At 45.2% G+C, this 12,658-nt stretch overlaps 1 protein-coding gene across 1 annotated transcript in view; it reads left to right on the top strand.

The window, feature by feature from the left end:
• The window catches only part of KIAA1671, a 71,781-nt gene that overhangs the window by 46,413 nt on the left and 12,710 nt on the right, over positions 1–12,658 (top strand). The gene's annotated exons all lie outside the window — the stretch shown is intronic.

Consider the following 12,658-nt stretch of genomic DNA (forward strand, 5'->3'; position numbering starts at 1 on the left):
TGGACGGATTTCAAGTGACTGCTAGGATTTAAACCTTGATTTCTCTTTAACATGGCTGAATTAAAGATATTTTGATAGAACTCTGGAAATCTGATTTTAAGTAGGAGAAGTGTTTTTTTTTCCTACTTGACAAAACCCGATCTGCGGCTTCACGTACCTTAAATATAGAAATGTGCTGGTAGTGTAGTGCGATTTGCATTAGCTGGAAATATTTTGAGTGGAATCTCTTTTGCAAAATAAAATCAGGGTCGTTAAGGAGAACGTATTTTACAGTAACTGCTACTGAATATCGATTCCTCGTTGCTGCTGGAAAAATGGATTACCTTGGAGACAAACTGTCAGTGGCACAAACTCACATGACCCAGTGGATGGGTACAGTGCGGAGATCTTTACAGGAAGCACTAAATTTAGTCACTACTGCGGTCGCTCATGAGCGGACTAGCGGGGAAGGTGGCAGCAGGACTCCCTTCAAGCGAACCTCCTCCTTCAGGCACTTTGCGTCCCGCAGCAGAGAGTCCTTCCGGAGGTTTTCCGTGCGGAGCCAGCAGAGGTTTTCCTCTCTGAGGAAGAGGCAGACGAGTTCAGAGCCGCCTGACCTTGTAAGCTATGCACCTTCTTGAGCCTCTGGAGGTAGATAACGTGATGCCAAAGCCTTGGCTTCGTGGCAGCATTGTGTCTAGTGCCAAAACCCCTATCTTGTCTGCTTTTCCTCTAGAAATATTTCCCCAAACACTTCCAGGTAGCAATGTCTGTCTGCTCCCAGCTGCTTTCTTCTTCTAGCACAAACGGAAATCTCCCTTGTCGGGGAACACACCTAGCCAAGGTTTGGGAATGGGGAAACATGTTGTTGATTTTTTTTTTTCAAGCAACGCAGGAAGGTAGGACAAATATTTGTCTAAAATGAGAACGTTCATCTGAAAGTGCACTCGTGTCAGTCATTTCAAAACGCTACGGGTCAGCGTGACTTTGAGTGTACCTCAGTATTTGTAATTCCTCTGCAGAAAATGCCTCAAGTTGTATTTGTAGAGAGTTGAGCGCTGTCACTCTGCAGTCAACAGTAAATGACGGTTATTTTCATTTTGTATTGAAAAAGAGGCTTTTTTGCTATTGTGTTCTGAAGCAGAAGTTACAAGACCCGTGTGAATGAGGGATATATATATATATATAATATATCTATAGGGCATACATACATGGGAAGTTCTGGTGTGAGCTCATGGAGGCTCGCCTTGAATCATGTACTGAACAAGGCTGCATTCCTTGGGCAGGTGTGGCGTTTGTGTACGGGCTCTTTCCAGTATTATTTTTATCAGCTATGGTCTACAGCATTTTTGGCCTAGCTTTCTGTTAATCTCCTCTTTGGCTGTACTGGAAAAGAAAATGTAGTCAAGCGAGCACAAAAGAATGAGGAGGAAAATATTTGATAACCATTGTTACGCTGTTAGCGTGGTGATTTTTTTGAAGTCGATTCTTTAGATTTATTAGAATCATCTGAATTAAAAGATGTTTAAAAAAGTGAAATTAATGGAACTAAAAAAATGGAAATTGGAAGCTGCAGAGGGCATCTGTACTACTTTCTCTGCACTTTGTACTGCTTACAGAGCAGAAAATCTCGAGACGGAGGGTGACCTTTTCGGCTAATTCACTGGTGACAGCAGTGGAGCTGCCATTCCTGTTTCAGCAGTAATTTTGCACGGCCTTAGCTTTGTGCATGAACTTAGTTTGACTTGTGCTGAGCTCCTGTGCTCAAGTTTAAGGTTACTCAGCTCTTGTGCAAGTGCATAGCTCGTGCCATTGCCATCTTGCACAGGACAACTTGTGAACGCAGACCTTGAACTGTTCTTTTTCTGTCTGGCTGGAACAGGGTCCCGGTTGTGCTTAGGCCTGGGAACGCCTGACATTTTCTACAAAAACCCACCAACATTGGGATTAGTATAAAGCACACTTCATCATATGGGGGCTTGTTTATTGGCTTTAAGGCAGCACTGCACAGCAGTTGTGTGGTGCTGATGCTCCGGCGGTGAGATTTTTAGGCACAGTGCCATGGGGTTACAGCCCATGGGCCGAATGCTGAACTGCTGCGGTCACTGCACCCAGGTCAAAAGGCACAACTTACTCATAGCTGCAAGCACCTTCCTGTGGAGTTTGGAGGTAGAGGAGGTGTGAGGGTGCATTTGTCTGTGTAAACTTAGCTGTCTGTTTGTCCTTCTTTCTTACAGCGCTGGTAGACTTCCAGATGAAGCACCTATGGAAATAATAGATGGCAGTTTGTGTGAGGCCCTCCTGTCGCTGCTCCAGATATGTTCTGGACGAACTGTGTGCCTTAAAGCAGTCATCCATTTGTTTGGGTGTCTGTAACTTAAATGCTTAGGCTCAAAACCACCTTGTCTCGGGCGCCGTTCCACGCTCGGGCTGCCATCCTGCCTTGGCAGCAGCTCTGCTGGCGAGGGGCTGGTGCTGTGTGTGCTGGCTGCTGGAGCCTGTGCTGGGAAAGGAGGTGTGGGTGCCCTAATTCCCTAAACGTAGGGGAACAGGCAGGTTGGTGCCTTGTTACAGATATAACATACCTTAGCTGGTAGCTCCTGCAAGCTGGGAAGCTGGGAAAGGGCTCATGGATAAATCACTGCAACGTTTCTGGGCTATACGAGAGGTTTTTATGCACTACAGGGAAGTTTCAGGATTGGAGTGGAAGGGATTTGATGTAATTAGTTATTTCCTTGCTGGAGGTCATAAAAGTGAAAATCAGGCTGCAAGAGAGAGGAAATAGTTTTATTCTCCAACACTTTGTTTCAGCAGCCCAAGGATTACGTACTCACGTTGTTATTCTGCTCATACCTTGTCACATTTTCCTACTGGATGTCTGGCGATGCTCAGTGCTTCTCTGCAGCTCGGCACGGAGGAGGTTCTGCAGCAGAGTGCTCAGGAAGGAAGGCTGGGCGGGCGGATAAGCGTTACGTACAGCGTAGTCCTCTAGCTTTTGGGTGAGAACCAGACCTTGTACACAGGACATCAGAAGTGTAGTGTGTGCCTTAAAAAAAAAGGTGGTGGTGGGGATTAGAAGAACTTTTGTAAATTTGAATCCATCTGTCTTAAATTACACCTAGGTAAATAAATGTCTAACACTGCCATCCATTTTTGAACGTAGAGAAAGCACAGCCAGGCTTTTAGGAACTGTGTAAAAGCTGGGACAGTCGAAGGATGGAGCCTGAGAGCTATTAAACCAATTTATCTTGTGGTTCTCAAACCAACAGCTGAGCAGTCACAGTGTAATGTACACAAATCTATTAACCACAAGCAGAAGTGCAGGGATAATTTTTATTTTAAATAGCTTCCTTGGGGTACTCAATGGCAGACTGTTCGGGAAAAAATTTTAAAATTATTTTCGCTGTAGTACTCCTATCAATTTGTTCACTGAAACTGAATATTCTGCTTGCCCTGGTTTCATTCATAGCAGAAACCCCTGAACACACTTTTTTTTCCCTCCCTCTCATCAATGCCTGCTTCCCAGCAGGCTTTTCCTTCCCTTTGGCCTTGGGGTAGTCTGTTCGTGTGGCCTTATCTTCACAGCCAGTCATCTGTTGATTTTGTTTGCACTGAAATCAAACTGGGCTTAGATCATTTCCTTTAAATAGCTGTTATATGGTGTCCTCATGTTTAATTTGAGGAAAAAAGGTGTCACCACTGGCTGAAGAAGCTCCTTGGCTGCTGCATCCCAGATTGGCTGGGCGCTGCCACTGCGTGCCATGCTCACGTAATGCCACGGGGCTGGTTCAAGGTGCAGCGTTATTCTGGTGTGCTAACATCCCTTCTGGGGGCTGCACCTCAGCTGCAGAACTTACCACCCTACAGTGAAACCTTTTAAACTTGATTTTTCTCCTAGGTGCTTTTATTGAGGCTTTTTTTTTTTTTTTCTTTTTTTTTTTTTGTCACCAGCTGTGCCTTTGCTGTAACAGGAGGAGGGATGCTGCTGTTGAACAGTGCTTTAATTTAGTTATAATCACGGTAACAACAGTCACATTCCCAGCTTAGGTCTGACACCTTGTTTCACATCCAGCACCATTAGTTCTAGATCTCTAACTTTGGTGGCATTATATAAATGTTGCCATCCTGTATCTGTCTTGTACAAAAAGCCTGGTTCCTCACCCATCCCTGTTGCTGTTACAGAAGAATGATGGCAATTTGTTTCTTGGTAAGATACTGAACTACTCAGATGGCTCACAAGAAAAAAAAAGCTCTGGGGTGTTTCACATTCTCAGATGTGTTTGAGATTCTCTGGGAGAAGATTTAGAGCCAGAACAGAAAGTTAATTCTGTGGTTGCTTGGGCTGCGAGCACTCGCTGTGTTGGAGGCGTGTGTCTGATACCGGAGGCGCTCTGGGGTGTGCTAAAATAGCAGCCGGGTGCGTGGGGCTGCTCTTTGCTTTCTGCCGGCCTGGTGGGTTGATAAAACCAGGTCTTTTCATTCAGGCTGGATCAGGCAGCATCCCAGTGACTTTGTTTGGTTTCAGTTTCACTGCAATTCCACAATAGATGGAAGTTGTGCGCTGTTTGCCTGCACATCCCGTGTGCTGGGACTGCCCCCAGTCAGAGGTTTCATGTCGCATCCCGCAGCCCTTCCAGGAGCATCCATCCACACTTCCAAAGGCTGGAGCTCCCATCTCAGTTTTCAGTCTTCCCAGATTTTTTTTGTAGGCTGGTTTGGCCAACGCAAGCGTGTGCCATCAGCTTGTTTCTTGGGATGCTGGTGGAGCACCACACCCTCATTCAGGTAGATCCCTGCTGGTGGGACCAGGAGCCCTGTGCTGCTGGGGACAGGCTGAGCATCAGGCATCTGCTCACCTGGGCCTCACCTTGGCTCCGGCTTGGCTTGTGGAGGAGCCTTTGTCTGTGTTAGCCACTGGATTTTACCAGGGTCTGTCTGGAAATGCATATCCCTTATGGGGAACGTCCTTCATGAATGCATGTTGGCGTTTTGTTCTAGCTTGGCTGGCTTGCTACAGACCCTATGGCAAATAGCTGCCGAACTGATTTGCACTAATATTCACTGGGAGCACGAGGAATTGCTCCCCAAAATACCTCATGCATTGTCAATTTATCTCTACGTGCCCAGAGAGCTGTTAGGGCAGTGAGAAGTGGGTTTGTAGAAAGAACGCTTTTAAAAACGAGCTGTTTGTCTTGTCTGGGGTGGGGGGAGGAGTGAGCTGTTTGGTTTAATTAATGAAGGTACGAGGGCCAGTGCTGAAACAGTTCGTGCTGCTTCATTTTAATAACTTCACTTTGGTTCAACAGGCCATGAGCAGAGCTGGCAGTGCAAATCTGGGCCATAAAGCCACGGTGATGGGGGTTTAGTAGACTCCCTTTGTTCCCTAGTTATTTTGTCAGGAATAATCACTTCAGTGGCTTTGCACTATGAATTTCCTTAGGCTTGCTGCAAGGAGTTGATTTTTACAATGCTCTGAGAGTAGAAAAGACAAACAAGTTTGGAACTGGTCATTTTTTGCGCATTGACCTCGTTTTTTCATTTTTTAAAGCTGTAAGTGAGAGGCAGTTTTCAGAGGGAAATAAATTCCTCAACAAAAACATCACTGAATGCAGCTCTCAACTCTGCCAATGCGTTTTTATTGAAATTTTGTAACTTCGCTCTAATTTCATGAAATATTTGTATTTGTTTCAGGGACCAGGGGTGTGTGTATGTGTGCATGTGTATTTTGACTGCACCCTTCCAAAACATCTCTGAAGTTGTTTGGAATTGTCATTTAAACAAGCAAGGCGCAATTTCCAGAGTCTGCTCGTTTGGTATTCATTAGGTGTCAAGAAATCCTATCGCTTTCTGTGCATCTTAGAATCCAGACTTTAAACTAAAGAGCCCTTTTTCCCAGGAATGTTTGTTTGAGGTTTAACCTGTGTCTTGCGTGGAAAAATGTTATCTGTGCAGAAGAGCTGTGAAATAAAATATTTCAAGTAGGAGGTGTTGATTTCAAGCATGCAGCTTTTCAAAAAAAGCAAATATATTCACTTCCTACCATACCAGTATAAAATTGTCTTGTTCTGGCTTGTGTCTCTTGCAGCGCTGAAGACGAGGGAGCCTATTCAGCTCTCACTGCCAGCTTTTATTAATCTGATGAGAGTTGCAGATGGCCTCTGGGCGTGAGGAAGTTCCTGCATCCCTGAACAGTGCAGCACTGCTCTGCTCAGGCTGGGGTGCCCGTGGCTCTGATCCTGCTGGGTTCGGTTTCTATGTGAGGCTGTGAGGAAAACTTAATATGGTAACATGTGAAGGATTTTAAAGGTGTTCCCAACTAGTTTTTTTTTTTTTTTTTTTTTTTCTTTCCTCCTCTCAGAGGAAGTACTGCAATGGTTCACGTACCCCTAGCAAGGTATATATTTAGAGTTTGGTTCTTGTCTGCTTCTTGCACATAAAGTCAACCTCTGCTCTATCTTCAGCCTCGCACTGAAACCACACGATGGGCGCGTGGTGAGTGTTCGCAGCAAGTCCCAGCCACGCTATTTTGGGGGTACAAAACATGACAGGCTCTGAGAGGTCTTTGAAATCCTCAATGGAGTGAGCAGGTTGGTTTAAGTGGGAGTCACTATGAGAGATTGCATTGCATGAAGGTGCCCAGGCTCCTAGCAGAACTAACAGCAGCTGGGTGCATTTGGCCACCTTCTCTCTTGTGGCTGGAGTCAACGCTGAGTTGACTTTGGGTCTTCTTGGTACCGCTGCCTTTCAAGTCCTGAATCTGTCAGCAGTGTGCGAGTCTGTTGGGTGCCTTGGAGGCTGGGGCAGGAGGAGCAGCAGCAGCAGGGGCCATGCAGCACCCATGTGTCCTGGCCAGCCTCTCCACCTGGGAAGGGACAGGGGCAATGGTGAGGCTGCCCGAGGTGGTCTCCCTGCCTGGAGGCAGAGGATGTGCCTGGTGCAGTAATGTAAAGACCTCAAGGTTATGATATTGATTCATCCCATTACATCTGGGACTGCTCCTAGCCCTGCTCTCCAGGTCTCCCTCACTTTGAGGGTATCTGTAGGGTGCTGATGGTGCTGGGGAGGCTGTCCTCGCCTGGGTGGAGCCTGTGCTGGAGGTCCTTTAACCTCCCTCCTCGGTGAGGTCAGAAGGAAAGCGCACGATTCCTGGAACCGCTATCTGTGGCCGCAGGACGCGGGGTGGGGTGGGGTGGGAGGCAGCAGTGTGCTGGGTGCTGCCCTGCAGCAGCTGCTCCCTTCAGAAGCTATTTCAGCCCGAGCTGGTAAATCCTCCGCCTGATTGCCAGGAAGCACCGGAGCGCTGGTCTCGAGCCATGACTTACTCCTTGTGGGCAGCACTCATTCGCCGGATAGTAAGTACCCATGGAAACGACGGGGTGCTGATTCCACTGAGGCTGGCTTTACTACTCCTCTGTCGGTGTTTAGATGCTTAGAAAGAAAAAACACACATTGCAAATATATTGTGTACTTTCTAAGGCCCACCTGGTGCTTTTTTCTTTAAATATATGGTGGTATATTCTTGATGTTTCTGTTAATTTCATTAGCGATCCAAAATATATAGTTTACCTTCTAGTGATAAGCCTTAGAATCATTAAAATAGTCGTATAACAATACAGGTTGGAAAGGACCTCTGGAGGTCATCTAGCCCACCATCCTGTTCAAAGCAGGGTCAACTGTGAAATAATAGATTAAAATCTTCATAGAATAAGGTATAATCGGCACCTTCCTTGCATGTTGCTGGGGAACAATTGGGGTAGTTTCCTGGATTTGTTGGGGCTTGTAAACTATCCTTGAGTGCAGTGACACACCTAGAGGGTGGGGGTGTTCAGAATATGGGCAACTTGACCAAACTTCTGACTCCTTTTACTAAAATTAAAAAATACATATATATAATTATATATACATCTCTATATTATATATATATTAGCTTTTTTTTAAAAAAGGCAAAAAAAATCTCTTTGAATTTAGTGTTAATGAGGCAGATGGTCAGAACTTCATCCCTTTGTGCAATTACCTATTCATATTCCTTCTGCGCCAGTAGATTTTAACTTCTCATTTTTGCACTTCAAGCTGTGGGGTGTCATTTTGGCTGTCTGATATCTCAGTCTGTTTTGCAAACAAAGATTATATTTGAAACTGTCTGTGCAGATTCTGACTCGTGAGATCTCTTTCAACTGGCATTCCTCATGTGCCAGGTCTTTATTTCACATCGGTGTGAAAAGAGTGTTTCACATAAATATATGCTTTCATTCTTAGTTACGGATAATTTTTGCACTGGCAGGAGCAATATTGTGTGTGCATCATTGTCAGGAATGGGAAGTTACAGGAATAATCAATCCTGGACTATTGCCCAAAGCAGCTTAATTCCAAGGGAGTAAGTGCTGAAAGAGCCATAACCATCATGTCTCGTTTTAGAAGCAGCAGAGCTCGATGTGAATTGGTTGCACTGCTCTGCTGTTTTATTTCGTGTGAAAATTAAGTTGATTTTATCCTGGCTGCTATTGTAAGAATTATGAAGTTAAAGATCAAATCTTGGAGAATTACTGCATTACTGGATGGGGAGTAGTATTTATTTGATTGGGGATGCATTTTCTTGTATGCCTTCTGTGACTATAAATAAGATGGTTCTTAATTTGGGTTTATCTTGTGTGCCAAGATGAGAGCAGGCCCCATTTTTTAATTTTGAAATGTCTTTTCCTTCTGAAACGTCTGTTTTTCCTGTTTCAGACACATTCTGTTCATCAGGGAAATGGCTGCATCTGGCCTAGCTCCACGGGTCGGACACCTTGTCTTTCAGACTTGGTCTCTTCTTCCAAGGGATAAATGAGGAAAGAGAATGGGCCCCAGATATTTACAGAAGTTTGAGTTAATAATGGGTAATTCTCTCTTACAGAAAAAAGATAAGATAAAATCCATGCTCAGAGCAGATCTGTGAAGGGCAACAGAAGTCAAAGCCAAACGTGTCAGTTCTCCATCTCGCAGGATCTCTGTTTCTGTGGAGCTTATGCGTTAAACAAAACAGATTTTCATTCGTCTGAAGAAGTGATCTTTAAAATCAAGATTTAGGCTACAGAGCAAAGAATGAAGCAGAAATTGCCCGTGTTTAGGAGCAGGACATACTGGAAGTATTTCCTCCTTTTCTTCCCCTGTACTTGGGGCAGAGCCAGCCTTAGGGCACGAGAGTGCCTACAATACCATGGTGTGGGGTGGAGCGGCCCCGTGGCAGACCTGGAAAACGTCACCAGTGCATTCAGCAAGTTGCATTATTTTCCCTAGACTGTCATGTTTTAAAGCCTTCAATTTGTAATTGCTGTTTGTTCTTCATTCACGCTCTTTGTCAGCAACACCAAGCTGTTCCAACCAAAATGTTAATACCAGCAAATGTATCTGTATAATCTAATTTTGAGTTGCTTGTGTCTAAAAGCATTTCAGCTACAAAACAATACAGTGCTTATGTACAGTTCTCAGAGAATGTGTGCAATTTTGACTGGCATTAACAAAAAGATAGCAGTTATTAAGTATGCAGAGAGGATGGATGCTGAAATAGGATAGAAGTAGTGAAAATCAGCCTTTAAAAAAAAAAACAAACAACAAACAACCACCAACAAAAAAACTCTACTGTTTTTATTAAAAGTAAACTTGTAGTTACTGAGCTGAGGCCTGAGGAGGGATCTGTAGACTTGCTGGAATACTTATTTTTTCTAGTTACTTGTTTGGCCTGATAGAAAGTTAGCTCCCCAAACCCTGCCCCATTTGTCCTCCAGTGGCTGTAACGATGCTTTTACTGGAAGGAAATCAGCTTCTTGGAATCACTGCTTGCTAAGGTGGGTATTGTGTCAGGCAGTGATGCTTCCAGACATCATCAGGGGCTGCGTGGGACAATGAGTCATAAAAGAGCATCGTAAACCATTCAATCATGTTTTAACCCCTGCCCTGGAATGGGGCTGCGGGGAGGGATGTCCGACCCTGTTCTGAAAGAGGCATCTTCCTCCAGGAGCCACGTGTGGTGATGTTTTGTTACGTCCAGTCACAACTTCCTAGAAGTTGGAGCATCTAACGCCTTACGTTTGCATTTCTCAGTTTGTTTTATCAAATTCAAACTCACAATTCTACAGAAGAAGTAAAATTCTTTCAGACTCCTTTTCGTTATAGCATGGAGAATTCCTGTCTGAGAGTTAGCTGTCATTTTGGTTGTGAGACCACATCCAAAACATCCGAAAGTTCAAATCTGTATAATGGCAGGTAAAACGCTACCACAAACTGAAGAATATATGCCAGGTTTGTTTGCAGTGTAAAATTTAATAAGAATTATTGAAACTTCAGATGAGCGATACATTTGTCTGCATTTCTTTCCTGTTGCTGCTGGAATGGTATTATTATCTGGGTCGTGCATATTTTCTACTTACAACCATCATTCTCTTGATAACACTACACTTTTATAAACAATGTGCCCCAAGCACAGTACATGTAGCTCTTTTTCTGCTGCTCCCATTCCTGTTTTTGAGCTTTTTAGATGATGTTTTTAGTTGGGAACAATGTGAGGAATTGCCAGCAATACGGTGGATGTTGTGCATAGAGATAATGCACTTTAGCTGTGGCATGGGGGAAATATTCTCTCCCTGTCCAAAAGGCTAACGTGCTTGCATCTGTTGGCTCGTCTGCAGTTTGTGGCCGTAAGAGCTGGGAGTATCAGGCAGGGCCCTGTGCAGTTGTTTGTGCTGCCACCGAGGCTGGCCCATGCTGCAGGCACAGCTCTTGCAATAGATAGAGCTGCTGTGCAGAAAGGGGCAGAAACTGATCAATTGTCTGCACGCATTAATTACAAGAATCAGGTATCACGTAACGCGAAATTAGGATTAAAAAGATTTCATAACAAGTACCCAATTGAAAAAAGCTGAGCTAGCATGGACAGCAGGAAGGACAGAGAATAACAATTGGCACTCGCTAGAGCCTTCCCTAAGACTGAATTTGCCAAATTCAAAAAAGAAAGCTGAGCCCAGGAGTGTTGGTGGAGCCCCTGGAGTAAAGTGTGAAGCTACAGGGGACGTGTGGGAACCCAAACACGTGCCCCAGCCAGGTACGAGGAAATGCCTGCGGCTTCCAAGAAGCACAGGGCCATTTCCCAGCCCCCTGAGCTGGCTGCTAGGGGAAGCAGCCGCCTTGCTCAGCATTGAGGGCTTGTACCCAAAATGGACTGAAAAATCTCACAACTCAGCTTACAGCTGGGCATGTGTGTATAGGGAGCTGCTGGACTCGATGAACCTTGGGGGTCCCTTCCAACTGAGGATGTTCCGTGATTCCTTGTACACGTGAAGGGTAATGATTGCTTCCAGGGAGTTAGGAGGCTGTGGGAACATCTGGAAGGCAAAAAGCAGGAAATCCATTCCATGTAACTCACAAAATGAGCATTTACTTGAGTCTTACAAACTGAACGTTTGACTTTGTGTAGTAACAGCGCATTGGAATAACTAATAGAGCCTTTTATTGTTTTATTTCTCTTGGCATTAAAATAGACAGCTTTGTCAATAGCAAAGGGTATGATACAACTAGGAAATGGCAACTGCTGATGGTAGGGCTGGGGAGGTAATCAGTTTGTTAGAGTTTGAGTAGCCAGCATGGGTGTGGGTAGTTACCCTGAGTCATCAGTATTTTATAATGTTAAAGCGGCATTCTTCAGGTTAACAAAACTAAAGACACAAGAAAAGAGGCAGTCTCTTTCCCAGAACCTTTTAGCATTAAGGAATCCTCCTTCCTCGAGTGCTCTCATCTCTCATCGCTTCACATGTGTTGCCTGAGGCTTTCTTTCTCAGTGCCAGCTGGCTATACATGGCAAGAGCCTTCCTCAGTGCCCTTTTCTAGCATCAGGCCACCGATTCATGGGCAGGTATGGATTCGTGGACAGGTACTGGTGCTCAGCACCCTCTGGTCAGAGCATGCTGGTGGGTGAGCTCAGCACGATGTGCTGACAGCAGGGCACACGGCAGCTCGGGGCCTGGAGGTGCTCGCGCAGTGCCCGGTGCTGGCTCCGTGCCCGCCGCCTGCGTCAGCCCCGGCGTGGGCACAGTGCTGCTGGGGGGGCTCCCTTCAGAGCCTGTGCCGCCCCTTCTGCAGTGTCTGTGACGAGCCTGATGATGATCGAGGCTCCAAATATAAAGGCACCGAGCTCTGCCAGTCTGCTCGACATAAATGTGCACGATGCCTAGAAATAGCGTGGCTGGATTGTAAGAGAGAGCAAAGGGAATTACTGAGCCTTAGACTCGGCACCTGTAGGAGAAGTGATAACCCACAGTGCTGCAGAAATGTCCCTGATGTGCTAAGAGGTGCTGCCACTCTTCTTTTTGAATGGCCACGCTGCTCTTGTTCAGAGAAGCAGACGTGGCTGCCATCAGCTGAAGCAGTTGTGTTGGTAGTTTCCATGGCACGTTCCGCTAGGTGTTCGGTTTTTTTGTTTGTTTTGTCCTCTAAAGGGAGAAAAGGCCTGGTACAGGTAGAAAACAATGTCATCTTTGCTTACAAAGACCTCATCTAACAGCAGTTGATATGTCATTAAAAGCTGTGCCTGTGTTCAGGGATGCAAAAGGATCCAACATGTTTAATTATCCACACAACATATTATTTCAGTAACAATCTAACTTTGGTGCTTAACACAACTGCAAGAAAAAAGTACAGCTGTGTTACA

Source organism: Netta rufina (genome assembly GCF_964035555.1).
Source record: "Netta rufina genome assembly, chromosome: 17".
NCBI lineage: Eukaryota > Metazoa > Chordata > Aves > Anseriformes > Anatidae > Netta > Netta rufina.